The sequence below is a fragment of the Electrophorus electricus genome, chromosome 19, assembly GCF_013358815.1.
Source record: "Electrophorus electricus isolate fEleEle1 chromosome 19, fEleEle1.pri, whole genome shotgun sequence".
NCBI classification, from domain to species: Eukaryota; Metazoa; Chordata; class Actinopteri; order Gymnotiformes; family Gymnotidae; genus Electrophorus; species Electrophorus electricus.
Genome location: NC_049553.1, coordinates 12,755,363 through 12,769,825, shown reverse-complemented (window position 1 = coordinate 12,769,825; position 14,463 = coordinate 12,755,363). Strand labels below are relative to the sequence as shown.

General features: G+C 37.3%; 1 long non-coding RNA gene across 1 annotated transcript; it reads right to left on the bottom strand.

Moving 5' to 3' along the window:
* Positions 1-2,509: 2,509 nt before the first annotated feature.
* On the bottom strand, positions 2,510-5,395 carry LOC118240141. The gene is made up of 3 exons (XR_004775306.1): positions 5,288-5,395; positions 4,411-4,728; positions 2,510-2,675 (listed from the first exon to the last, which is right to left on the bottom strand). It is a non-coding gene; the product is annotated as an uncharacterized LOC118240141 (long non-coding RNA).
* Between the last annotated feature and the right edge of the window lie 9,068 nt (positions 5,396-14,463).

Below are 14,463 nucleotides of genomic sequence, written 5' to 3'. Positions count from 1 at the left end.
GTAAATCAGAGCTGGGTGTACAGAAACTACATCTGGCTCATTGGGATTGTTGTGGTTGTCGTGGTGTTGCTATGCTGCCTGATAACACACTGTGCAAAGTCATGAGAACCGCACAGTGCTTCAGCAGAGGCTGTTTTACAGTTTCAGGAAATGTCATCTTCCTACTCTGGACCACACCTCTTTCAAAACGCTGTGTAGCTGCAGACTCTGAAGGGGGTGTAGCTGAAGTCAGGGTGAAGTACTGGCAGCCAGTCCAGAGGCGAGAGAACTAATATGGTGACTGTAATATTCTAACTGGTCTCTGTACTTTGTCTCTATATTGCCTTACCATGATATCTAACCACCTCCTGGGCAGATACAAAGCGACATTTTGTTTGTTACCTCACTTGCTCATTCTCTGTGCAGGGGAAAAATTCATACTAGTTTTTCATGATTAACTGATTTGGTAAAATGTTCTATCTACCTATCTATGTTTGTCATTTGTCATTAAAAATAATCTTATGCTTGGTCTGGTTGTGTGTAATTGCTAAGCTTTGGTGGAGCTAGCACGTTCTAGCAGAACAACTGTCTACTCTGGTCTATATGCAGTTGTTAAAGTAACCATCACTTTTTAGGGGAACTGGTTCAAACAATTCTGTGGATGTACAAATGCAATAAAAGTATAATTCTATATGGAAAAGAATACCATCACCACCAGAAATGGATGTTTAATTTTAGTGGAGATCCAAACTGTGAAGGTGCTGCATTCCTCTTGTACTTATTTAAATTTGATTGCAAGGAGTGAAACTCAGTTACTGTGTGACTTCACTCAGTTCATCACTTTGAGATATTAAAAAAAAAAAAAAAAACTTTCTAGGACTTTTTTTTTTTTTTAATCAATACAACTTTTGTCATCATAAATAGGTTTTTAGTTCAGTACAGCTAATTTGTGTTACTTTAACAACAGTGTTGCTGCTGATCACTTTCACTGAGAAGTTTCAAGTTTGGTTTACTGTGTATGACTATGTATGTGACAAATAAACCAAACTTGAAACTTCTCAGTGAAAGTGATCAGCAGCAAGACTGTTATTAAAGTAACAAAGTAGCACCAATGATGACTCTGACATTCCTGTTTCAAACTGAAGACAAGCCATTCAAGTGCTCCAAGCCCTGCACTGAGTAGTGTACGGATCATTTGTATGTTGCTGAATTAATGTCAAATGTATTGTTTATAACCAACCTTCCAAGGCCTTTACAATAAAATACATGATGGGTCACCATGTGCTAGTAAAGAGAACAGTAATGCAGAGGCAGATATGATTTAAAGATTATTATAAAGGTGTTCTGTATTCGTTGCCCTGTAATTTCTTTTGGTGAAGTACTGGTTTATGGTATTTGGTGTTTAGCATGTTTGCCTCTCTGTGCTGTTGTCTTGGGTTTAAGTCCCTGTCTGAGTAGAGTTCCCACATTCTCCCTGTGCATGTGTGGGATTCTTTATCATTCCCTGGTTTCCTCCCACAGTCCAAAAACAAGAAGGTTGGATTGACTGGATATTCTAAATTGTCCTCCTGTGTGTGTGTATGTATGCGTATGCATGTATGCTTGTATGCGTATGTGTGCATGCATATGCATGCGTATGTGTGCATGCATGCATTGTTTTGTGGAACGTAACATCTGCATACACTGTATTCCCACAATCATGGAGTGCTGCATCTGATTAAAGTAAAATATAAACAATATGTTTTACCAGTTCATCTGTTGGGAGATGCACATTAAAGTGTACTAGTTCATGAGATAAATGTTAGTTAGTGGGAAACGGATCCTAAAATAGTTTATTCTATGGAACAACCTATAAACACAATGCTACATGATTACCTCTCTGTTTGGATGTGTGAGACATGTCAGACTTCACACCTCCATGAGATCTCCACCAGCAGCTCAGTGCAATGGATCTAGTAATTATAGTAGTAATAGCCATAATAGAATGAGCAGTGATTATAAGGTCATCGGTGGGATTTGGGAGTTGCTACGGGAAGACTAATGCTCCACCCACCAAAATGAGAATCTTTGATGTCCTGAGTTAAGAAGTATTGTATTCACCATTCTATGAGGCTATTTTATATCAAGAGTTGCATTAATAATAATAACAATAAATAATAAGTTATTATTGTTTCTTGTTGGTATTCTTTTTTTTAATTAGTAATATTATTAATTAGTTTAAATGATCAGTTTTACTAACATGCCTTTTAAAAATAAGAATTTAAATTATAAATGCTATTATAAGCTTTTTATATCTGTTGTACATTACAGAAAATATAATTCAATTATTACACACTCGAGTGATGATAGTAGTAGCAGCAGTAGTAGTACATTCAGACTTTATTTCAGTAAGCAGAACAGCAACAGGCACAGCTTACCTGTTGTTGGCTGCTCTTTGCATTTAAGTGGTTTGCTAGCAGTCTGATTGCTGAAATTGTTTGCTGCTTTGAAATTGTTTGCTGCTTTGTTTGCTGCTTTGTCGTCATCTTCAGGTGAGAAAGTGAAGTGCAGAAAAGCATCACTTCCATTCTGGTACCCTCTCCATGTGTAAGACGCACTTGGATCTTCAGAAGTTTGGCACCAAAGATGAACATCACAGGCCTTTATAGAATCCAGCCAGGTCTGGTTACTCTGAATAGTAAGGTTTTCAATCCAGGCTGCATATGAAGAGATTATTCAATGAAATGTTTTTGTGTGGTAGGACATATTAGGTGTTTGTAAAATATACAGTGATGCTTGAAAGTTTGTGAACCCCTTAGAAGTTTCTAGATTTCTGCATGACTTTGAGCCAAAAACCTCATCATATTGTCACTCAAGTCCTACAACGACCAAATCAAACAAATAAGACAAAAATATTAGTCAATGTAATTTATTTATTGAGGAGAATTAAACAATATTACATATCTGTGAGTAGCAAAAGTATGTAAACCTTTGCTTTCAGTATCTGGTGTGACCCCCTTATGCAGCAATAAATGAAAGTTTAATGTTTCTGATAATTGTTGATTAGTCCTGCACATGGGCTTGTTAGCACATTCCATAACATTTCTATTGGATTAAGGTCAGGACATTGACTTGGCCATTCCAAAACCTTAACTTTGCTTTTCTTTAAGCATTCTTAATAACTTGTGTGCTTAAGGTTGGTGCCTTCATGCAGGACCCATTGAAATTCTCTTGAGCTTCAGTTCACGAAGAGAGGGCCTGACATTTTGCTTTAGAATTTGTATAATTCAGAATTCATTCATTATTCATTCAAAGACCTTGCTTAGAAGTTTCTTTGGATTCCTTTGTGACCTAATGGACTATTACACACTTGCTCTTGGTGTGATCTTTGTTGGCCGACCACTCCTGGAAGGGTAAATTCCTTGAATTTTTCTTCCATTTGGACACAGTCTGTCTGTATGTGGATTGAAGGAGTCCACATGAAACCAACTCTTTAAGGTTTGGTTTTGTAACCTTTTCCAGCCTGATGAGCACCAACAACTCTTCTTCTGAGGTCCTCAGAAATCTCCTTTATTCATGCCATGATACACATGCAGAAACGTGTTGTGAAGGTCAGACTTTGCTAGATGCCTGTTCTTTAAAAAATAGGGTGCCCACATAATATTGGATAATTTTTCTCAATAAATAAATGTTTAATAAGTCTAATATTTTTGTGTCATTTGTTTGATTTGGTTCTCTAACTTTAGGAACTGTGACAATCTGATGAGGTTGTAGGTCCAAAAATATGCAGAAATATAGAAACTTGTAAAGGGTTCACAAACTTCAAGCATCACTGTAGGAGTATGATATACCTTCATAAATGAGAGCAGATCATTTCTAAAGCACAAAAGAATGACATAAGGGTTAAGGGCATGAGGGCCTCCAAAACCCATAGACCGAAATCAGAATAAAAAACACACATAGCCATGGCTTAATCATAACCATACATGCTTAACGATAGCCATACATGCTTAACCATAACCATACATGCTTAACCACAGACAAACATGCTTAACCATAGCCATACATGCTTACCCATAACCAAACATGCTTAACCATAGCCATACATGCTTAACCATAGCCATACATGCTTAACCATAGACAAACATGCTTAACCATAGACAAACATGCATAACCATAACCATACATGCTTAACCATAGCCATACATGCTTAACCATAACCATACATGCTTAACCATAGACAAACATGCTTAAGCATAGACAAACATATTTTGCTTACATTGCATGGTTTGTATGTAACAGTGTCATAAAAATAAAATGTCTAGAAATAAGTAAGTAATAAGTCCTGCAATAGTCTATGCAATAAAATCCAAAATGCCTCTATAAACTGTAGCTTTAAAAGCAGCCTGAAGGTCAAGAGATGACAGATAAAACATATACAGGTGTACTCACCATAGACTATCAAACTGGTAAACTTTGTTGGAAACTGTGAAGTCTCATCTGCAATAATAGAGAAGGTTCCAGAGTCTTGAACTTGAAGGGCTTCCACTTCTACAGTAAGATTAACATTGTCCACCTTTAATCTTCCCGTGAACTGGGGATTCAAACTAATATGGATTTGCTTATTGTCATAGGTAGCAATTCAATGCTCTTTAAATTTCCACAGTGTATATTTTACAGATTCTTTTTGGAGTGCAGGTGGTAACAGGAGGGAGCTCCCGGTAGCCCTGCGTACTGTCTCTGTGTTCTCATCAGCCAGAACACACAAACCTGCAGCAAGAAGCAAATTTATTAAAACCAAACATGATGAAGAGTCTCAGTCTCACTTCATAGCTTTATTAGAATAATGACACCAGTAAAATGGTGACTGAAAATTGCTGTCATCACTAATAATGGTGATTACTGTTTTCTTTTTTTTGTCTCTGCCACACAAACACATTTTCTTGAGGTTTGTAGAGCCTCAGAGATGGAAGTTACCAAAACAGGCGATACAGCATCAATATGTCAATCATGCTGCACAATACTCTTCTTCTACTAGTGTAGTCATGGAGGTCTTCACACATTTCAGTTCAAAACAAACCTAATTGCACTTTTAATAAAAATGTATGTATTTGTTTATTTATTTGTAGTACACAGTTTACTAAATGTTGGAGTGCATCTTCATAGAGCAGTTTGAATGTTTTATAATGCAAGTGTCTGAGTAGACAGTTTTTAAACTCCTTGTGTAACTATTTGTTTTCCAGGCTAAGAATAAGGAAGTTGACTTTTATGTGAATCAATAAAACAGAAAATCACTCAGTGTGTTAACTGTACACATACATGTACATACCCTGAATAATCCCAAGCAGCAATATTCCAGAGTATGAAACACAATATCCATGAAAAGCTTTCATTACTGTTTAAGCAAAGTTGACGACTGTTTCCTTCTGCTGCAGCTTGTCAGAAACGGTTTACTCAACACTACGGAAAAGGGCCAAGGAAAAAAATACACACGCACACACACACACACACACACACACACACACACACACACACACACACACACACACACACACACACACACTTCCTCACTCTCTGCAGGTGTGATAGATATTTTAAGGAGAAAGCCAAAAATGAAGTGCGTCAGCCACGTGCACTGAAACAACTGATACTTCTCATATATATTGTCTGAAAGGTAACATATTAGGAGTTTGTAAAATATACTGTGATGCTTAAAAGTTTGTGAACCCTTTAGAAGTGTCTAGATTTCTTCATGAATTTGATCCTAAAACTTCATCAGCTCACACACGTCTAAAAAAGTCCCAAAAGTACCAAATGAAACAAATGAGACAAAAAAGTATTTATTGAGGAAAAGTATCTAATATTACATATCTGTGAGTAGCAAAAGTATGTGAACCTTTGCTTTCAGTATCTGCTGTGACCCCCTTGTGCAGCAATAGCTGAAAATAAATGTTTCTTGTAATTGTTGATTAGTCCTGCACATCGTCTTGGAGGAATGTTAGCTCATTCCACAACATTTCTATTGGATTAAGGTCAGGATTTGCATAATATGCATAATATGCATTATACTGCAATGTGCAAGATACAAAGTGCAAATACAATATGCATTAACTGCTTCAGAGCATTTTTATACATGAAAAGCATTAATATTACATGTAATTTTGCAAACATACATGTTGCAAACGTGGTGAAGGCCTATTATAAAAGGAAAGAGTTTTGCTAAGCTTCCTGTGCCATCTTCTGGTTAACCTCCTTAATCCAGTGTTTTACAGCATCAGTCCCATGGGACTGTATGTTCAGCACATTTTATTTATCTAACAATGCTAGTTCATCTGCTAAGTGTTTCATGAACAGAGGAACAGAATATGGACAAGCCTTAACTGAGATTAGGAACCCCCGCATAAATCAGTGCTATTATGTAGTCAAAGACATCAGATGGGTATTAATAAACTCTACACCAGACCCTCACCTGAACTTGTGTTGCTAAAGGTGATCTGTATCTATAGTGTGTAAAAACTTCAGTTTGATCATTTTAGGTTCTGCACTGTTGTGTCTCTGTAGTATCAGATCAAGAATCAGCATGTAGCCTTAATATTAATCAACTTCAATTATGTGTTTGAATTTGGTGGTATATTAGAATAGAAGTGCTATAGTGAAAACAAATCTTATATATGATATTTTCCAATATCATCCATGTTAAGAATGGTAAGATAAATGATACATCATGGTAAAAGACACTGCTATGATTCTAAAGAGATGTCATGCCTTGGCTGATACCATCCCAGATCCACACAGCACACACAGTACACATTTCAATGACCACCCTCACCTGTACCTCATTATTAGCACGACTATTTATACCCCACAGGTGTGTGAGTTCAGTGCTTTACCTTGAATAACAATGTACAGTTCAAATAACACTACAAATCTACACTGAATAAAACATTATGTGTAGTATACAGTCAAGCTCTAAGACACTGCAATATAGAAGTTTATGCAGTAATGGAAAGGTGATATGAGAGTGGCAACAGTTTTATTGCAAAATAAGGACATTGCAGTGTAGTGTAATGTTTGGGAAGAACTAAAGCATTTACTTTAGTGTGCTGTGTGGATGTTGTCTGGACACATACACTTTGTTCTCATTAGCCAGAATCTATAATTGTGTCAAACTAAAGTTTTGTTTGATAAGTAATTGTACTAATAAAATTGTCAAAATATGGATTATGTATTCATTATGTTTTTTGTACATATCCTACTTTTAATTACTACCTACCTACCTACTAAGACCTGCTGCAAGAGCTAATGAGACCCTTTATACATTGTTATACTTCTGTGTAAAAATGCATTTCTACTGTTCCAGTTTGGATGATTTGACCTTTTTGTTCATGCATATTCAAAGTCCAGAAGTGGTACGAGCTGCAGAATAGGAAGTGGTTTATCGATGTGGTTCTCCAAACTGCAATGTGGCAGGCTGACCCTCTACATGCTGATGTCTTTGTTTCCTCTTACGCTACTGCAGGGATGATCAACCATTCAGACTGATCTGAGGGCTCTTTGTGCACACTGAGCAATACACAGTGCACTAGTCAACCACAAAGCTTTACACAAGCTCACAGTGTGTCACTGTGGAAGTCATATATACAAAGGTCCCACCCTCTTAGATGATATATAACCTGTAGCTACTCTGGCCTTTTAATGATGAGTTTTTCAACCACTGCTTTAAAGGATCAAGACATTTTTAGATCTCTTTATTAAAATGAGTTCTTGGCTAGAGATTCCACTGGATCTTGGTTGTTTCCTTCCGTTCTCTGTGGATCTTACTATTAGGACTTGGGCTGTCCAGCTCATATGTCTTGCATCTATTGCTGTATATGATCCCCATCACTTGGTTGAGTTTCTTACTGTATTCTGTTCTTACCAGCATGTCCTTCAGTCCTGCCTCTTCCAGCCATTGGTAGGATTGTCTTATATCATTCACCTGTGTTATCTGTAAGTGGTACATTCTAAGATATACATATATGATATACATGTCCCCTGTGTGTTTGAGGCACTTTCTCATCAGCTCACATTTGGGGTTCAATGTTTCTATGTATTCATAGATGTTTCATGTGTCAACTTGAACAATGCATTTTACACTTTGTAGCGTCCTTCCCTGTCTTTCACGTTGTAGTATAATCTTTGGATTTTGGATCTTGGATGGATCACTGCATGCAGTGTGAGGAGTTTTCTGACCTTGACCTTGAGGGCAGTTAGCCATTTTGCTTGTACTTCACTAGTTAGCATTTTTGGGCTTACTGTGCCCAGAGAGAGAGAGAGAGAGAGAGAGAGAGAGAGAGAGAGAGAGAGAGAGAGAGAGAGAGAGAGTATATATATATATATATATATACTGGGAGAAACAGAGGGACACACAGAGAGAGTCTTTAGGTATGAAAATATGCTTACTGCTTTGCAGTCCATTTGTTCTCTCAATATGAAGAGTTTTAGTGAGTTGCCTAAATATTAATTCATCCACTCCACACATTTTATTTAACTAATTTGCTTTGACATGTTCAGCAGCAGCCCAACTGCTTGGACACACAAGAACTCACTGAAGCTAAGTATGTTTGGAAAAATCTTCAAAAAATCTTGAAAGTGTCACACGATTCGTCATCTTCCTCATGTCCTGATTTATTACATTTCTGGAACAAAAGAAGCAAGCTATTCCTCCATTTTGCTTGCCTCAATAAAGGCATGTTTTCAACCTTTAAGACTTCACCATCAGATTAAGCCACAGGTATGTTTAATTAGCTAGCTATGAGTAATGATACCTATTATTAGCTGTACATATCACTATTAATGAGGGGAAATGGAACAGAGGTCCATAACAGACAACTGCCTACGTAGTATTTAATTGGCAGTAATATTTTACCACAAATATCTGTAGTTGGTTTTTATTTTCATCCACCACTAGTTCTAATCAGTACACAAAGTAATTTGTTCATATATACTGATTTACAAATGTGAATCATTTGCACATAGACACTGTTTGAGTCATTTCAAGCGATTACATTTGGTCAGTCAAGTGTCACGGCTGGTTGGCTGGCTAGCAGGAGGGACACGCCCACTCCTGCTAGGGATCAAACCTCTTACCTGCCCCGCACACAATCTCTAGAATACGGATTAGTGTTCACCTGTTCCCTTATTGCTTCCACCTTTATTTAAACCTACAGATCCCAGGAGATGGGGCTGCACATTAGTGGTCCTACGACACTTCAGTCAAGAAGAGTCTCTGCATTTCCACTGAAGAAGATTACTATTTCTGTTTTGTGTTTTGTTAAGTGCATCCATCGTTGAAAGCCTGATGGAGAATAAAGAGCACTTTTTCGCAACCCTGCCTCTCGCGTCCTCTGAGCCGCCAACGTCACAGACGTTACAATTATCTTCTTCACTTTATCAAAAATAGCAATGCTGTCTGCGCACTGCTCAGTTAGTTTGTGTGTATGACCACATGCTAAGTATGAGCTATGGTAGGCCTAATTATTTTCTGCTTTTAATGTACAGGGTTGGAGAGCTCTTACTAAGGTACTATTGGTTTTAATATACCAGGAATTCTTCATTTCTATTAATTCTGTTTCTCTGTTCTAGATATTTTGCTTGTAGTTCACTAGCTAGCATTAATAATGTACAGAGAGAAAAAGAGGCTTCTCTTGAGATGCTGCAGCTTTATCAGTTCAAGACAATTTTCTATATTATGAACTGATATGATCACATTATCACAGCAGTGCTAGATTACTGCTCTTTCTTTTATGTATCTGGCAATTAACTGATTAAAGCACTGCTTGTTTTAAACATCCCTGTGTGCATGTCATTATTGAGGAAGCAGTCCTCAAGAAAAAAGGAGTAACATTACAGGTCTGGAAAATGTCTCCCTTTGCTGGTGAGAGACACATTGCAGCCAAACTCTACAGTATTTCTATGTTCTCAGTTAAAGTATAAGCATGTAGCTTCAATAACCATAAATTTAGTTGAATTCTATGTTTCAAACGTAAAGACCTACAGAATATAAGGGTGGCACTGTACTGTATGGTGATTATTGAAATATGATTTATTTATATTTTTTTTAACATCATCCAGCCTACTTCAAGATAAAATAGCTCATGAAAAATCATGATTATTTTTTTTTTTAAAGTTATAGAATCCAAAAATTTAATTAAAGGTTTTTGACACAGACAGGTGATGCAGTGATGCAGTGGATATGGTTGTATGGCTTTTGCAGGTGACATTAACCTGCACAGCTTAGTGAGTTATCAAATATGTATGGGTCCATTCATTCTAGAATTTATGCTTCATACAGAAACGTGTTAGAGAAACCAAACCGGTTTGTCTTACTCTGGACTGCTGAGGGTATAAGGCCCTCCCAAATGAGCTCAGAATAAAACACATTAAAAACATTACCCCATATGTATCACGGTACGGCCCGTCCCCTCGAACATCTCCTCGTGTGTGTGTGTGTGTGTGTGTGTGTGTGTGTGTTCGTCAATTTGGCACGCCCTCCCTGTGTCTCACACCTGCTCCTCATTGTCATTAGTTTACGTGTCTCTGTTGTCGGTGTTTGACCCCATTAGCCTGCGTGCTACGTCGTGTATGTTATATGTGAAAATAAAACGTGTGTTTCTGTTTATGCGACTCGTCACACCACGGAACTTGTGCGCCCGTCCCGAAGCCTCGTAGAGGCAGGAAGGAGGCAGCACCAGTGCCCACCCCAGAGACGGGAAAGGTGGCTGGAGCGCCTCCTGAGGCAGGACAGCAAAGGTAGCCGGCCCCCAAATCGACGAGGGGCGAGTCCCCACAGGCGGGTTGGACTGCAGGCCAGCCAACAACTGGGGCCCAGAGCTCTCGCTGGCGTACCTGGACGCGTTAATTTAAATAACGTTGTACCCGTCCCAGTCACTGTGTCTATCCTGTCATGTTGTTTGTACCAGTCATTTTGTCCCCTTTGGTTTCTGTGCCTGTTCCAGTTAGTGTGTCCGTCAATCTTCTTATTCTATACATATTCTAAATTCTATACAGTACATAGATACTTATAAAAGCTGAATTGAAACCTACTGATATGGCCAGTATACTGAATGCTATCATTTGAACTAAAAACTTAGAATTTTTGTTAAGTATCTTCAATCTATGTATCATTTTGTAGAAATTAGTACAAGAACATTTTTTCTGAAGTTTTCAAAGACTTTGTACAAAGCCTTGTCCTTTCAGAAAGTCATTATGTGCCTTAGCTGATGTACAGCATACATAAAGTCACATGTTGTGAAGCAGTGTACCAGACTAAGAAGCACCATGAAGGGCTCTCATTGCTGTTTGTGGCTAGCAGATGACCATTTTCTCATGCTTCAGCTTGGGTAAAAAAAACCTAATTTGCTCACTCACCGTGGATCTGCTGTGTAATAATATATGCTTGTTTCCTGTAGGTATTTGAAAAGGCACAAATAGCAGAACTATAAAAACCCATACTGTCCAAACCCCCGCAATCTATGAATACATTTTGTCCTAATTTGTTCTAATATTTTATTCACTATTATGAAATAAATATTTCATGCATTTTTCATTTTTATCTATCTATACAACAAACGTTTTCTTATTAACATATTTATTAAGAGGCTAAACATTTTTAAATAAGTATGAATAGTTATAGGAAAATGTCTTTTTTGCCGTATCTGTCTTTTTCATTGGGATGAGTTGAAAATCACAACCACATGAATAATTATTACATTTTTAAAAATGTTATTATTTTTTTATTTAGAGCAATCAATTCCTTTTATAGATAACATCATTCTCTGTAGCATGTGAGCTCCAGAATGAAGGACACTAACAGATATGAAGAGGCTGAGAGGTGAGAACATCTGTACGACAGCCCTCACAACACAACCCCATGCAAATGCAAGAACAACTTCTCACAGGTGTATCAGTATCACAATGTCTCAAAATGAGCTAAAACCAAATGAGTGAAACAATCAAAGGCAGAGAATAAAGAGAATATTACAGCACATAGTATTGTTGGACTCAAGGATCTTGAAAATTCAATTGTTTGTTACTAGTATCTACATGTAATCTTCCTTTAAACTGGCTTTTCAAATTTCATGAACTTCTGCCTTGCTATACAAAGCAATCACATTTTTATTGAATTTCCACTTTGCAAATGTCTCAGATTCCTTTAGACATCTGAGTGGTAAGACTAAAACTTTGACAAGTAGCCTATGGAACAACATAGATAAAAGTTCTGGTTAAAATTTTGGATAGAGTAGAGTATTACTTCTTCTGTAAAGAATTTCATATTCCTTCATTGTCTGAAACTTTAATACCAATGTTTGCTTAAAGACCAAGGAACCCTCAATCTCTTATCTTCTGCTAATTAAATTAATTTTACACTTCCATGTATGCAATATGAATACTGTTCCAAAGTCCAATAAATGACAAATTTTGTTCCAGCAAAATTTCATACCTTTCCTTGTAAAATGGGTGGCGCTTTTGTAAGGATTCTATAAGCTTTACTCTCAACAGCCGGAAAGTTGCTGCCCCTCTCATATTCTCTGCCTTCCTGCTTTCAAACCCTCTTTGAGTCTGAGCAACCTATACAGCTATCTATCTAGTAAAAGCCAAAGCTATCTAGCTATCAAGTAAAAGATGGAATGGTTATTCTAAGGACACACACATAGCTGTCCTGTTACACTTAAATGTTGATTTTAATGTTTGTACATGTGGATCAATATACCGTATTGATTATCTTGGGATAACAGACCTAAGTTTGATTTTATAGATTTTATAGATCAGATGATCCTTCACACGTTAGAGCATCATAGTTACACCACATCTGCATCTTGTCGAATAACAAGTTAATTCTAAATGTATCAAAGCAGGCTTCACTGACCTTTTAAAGATACTAAATACCCATATGTTTATTTGACACAAATGACCATATTTTGCACAAATAAAAACTGTGGCATCCTAAACCAAAGTCCTCATTTTTTCTTGATGGAAATTGTATGAGGAGACTGTTTCAGTTATATTGCACAACTCACAAATACTAATAGAACATAATTAAAACATTAATAACAGGAGTATATTATTGTGATATAATTTATGCAAGTGCCACTATGTCACTATGTACATTTAAGTACTGTAAGCATATAGCTAGGAAACCTGAAGAAGAAGAGACAGACCTCCACAGATGAATTTCCTGAAAGGTACTCACTTGTCTTTTATCACTGTTTTTCTTCAACAGGACTTCTGCTTGTATGGAACAAAGTGACAAACACTTTCCACATTCACTGTGTGTCTTATGTTCTGATCTATAATTATTTGCTGTTGGTGGATGAGAAGACAAATATCTGCAACATAAATGAGAATGTTTATCAAGCACATGTATGCAACAAATATTTTTGCATGCATTGCCTAAATATGTGTGTAGTTTCACTGACTTGTACCGATTCACCATGGAGAGAATCCTGTACAGCTGCATGGGTTCCTGGTGCAGTGGTCTCAACCACATGATCTCAACCACAGGAACTTACAAAGAGTGGTGAGGTCACGTGACCTCTTCACAGGCAAATGTAGTGGTTGGTGACATATTGCTCAAAAAGGACTGAGAGAAAACAATAAGCATATGCAAAATTTATTAAATACACATCACAATGCAATAAGGCCACTTGACTGAGAATTCATAGGACACAAGCTACTCAACTACTACAAACTTCCAGGGACTGATAATAGGACCAAAGCAAAATACACCATGCAAATTACTCCAAAGTCTCAAAGCAGTATACACTCCATACTACCAAAGGGAAAGATGCCCTAATAGTGCTCACCCATCATGTTCAGCATACACGAGGCCCCCACGACCCCCTCGTAGCACCATATCCACACAGCATGTACTGCTAGCACCAACTTATAGCACGCACTTAAATGTGAACCCCCACTTGTAGGACCCTGCCTGCTGTTCAACACAGATACAGCAAGACAGGACCCTATCTGACACTTTACCTGCCAAACCTTGTAAAGCCTAATGGGTGCGTGCACATGACAAGGATTACCCGTCTATGCATGAAACTTCACACTTACTCATGTGGAAGAGATGCGTATTTTTCATTTTACTGTAACATTACATTAATGTAACATCTTCCATCAGGCAGACACTTCACTGCTTAACCCCACACAGACTACTCTCATTAACTATAAAGCTTAACCCAATACAAACTACTGTCCTCAACCAATTACAATGATGTGTTTTATGCGGTCTATAATTTCCCAGAGGCCAGAGAAAACACGAATTATGTCTTCCTGAGGAATTTCTATATTGTCCAGATTCCATTGGCATCTTATCACTTAGTATATAAAAGAACATTTTCACTACTTTTGTTGCCACGTTTGTCACTAATGTTGTTAGAAACACTGACAAATTTACACATTTCCAAGATGCAAAATAAAGAGCAAAAGTAAATTAGTGTTTAATAAAACCATTTTCTTGCT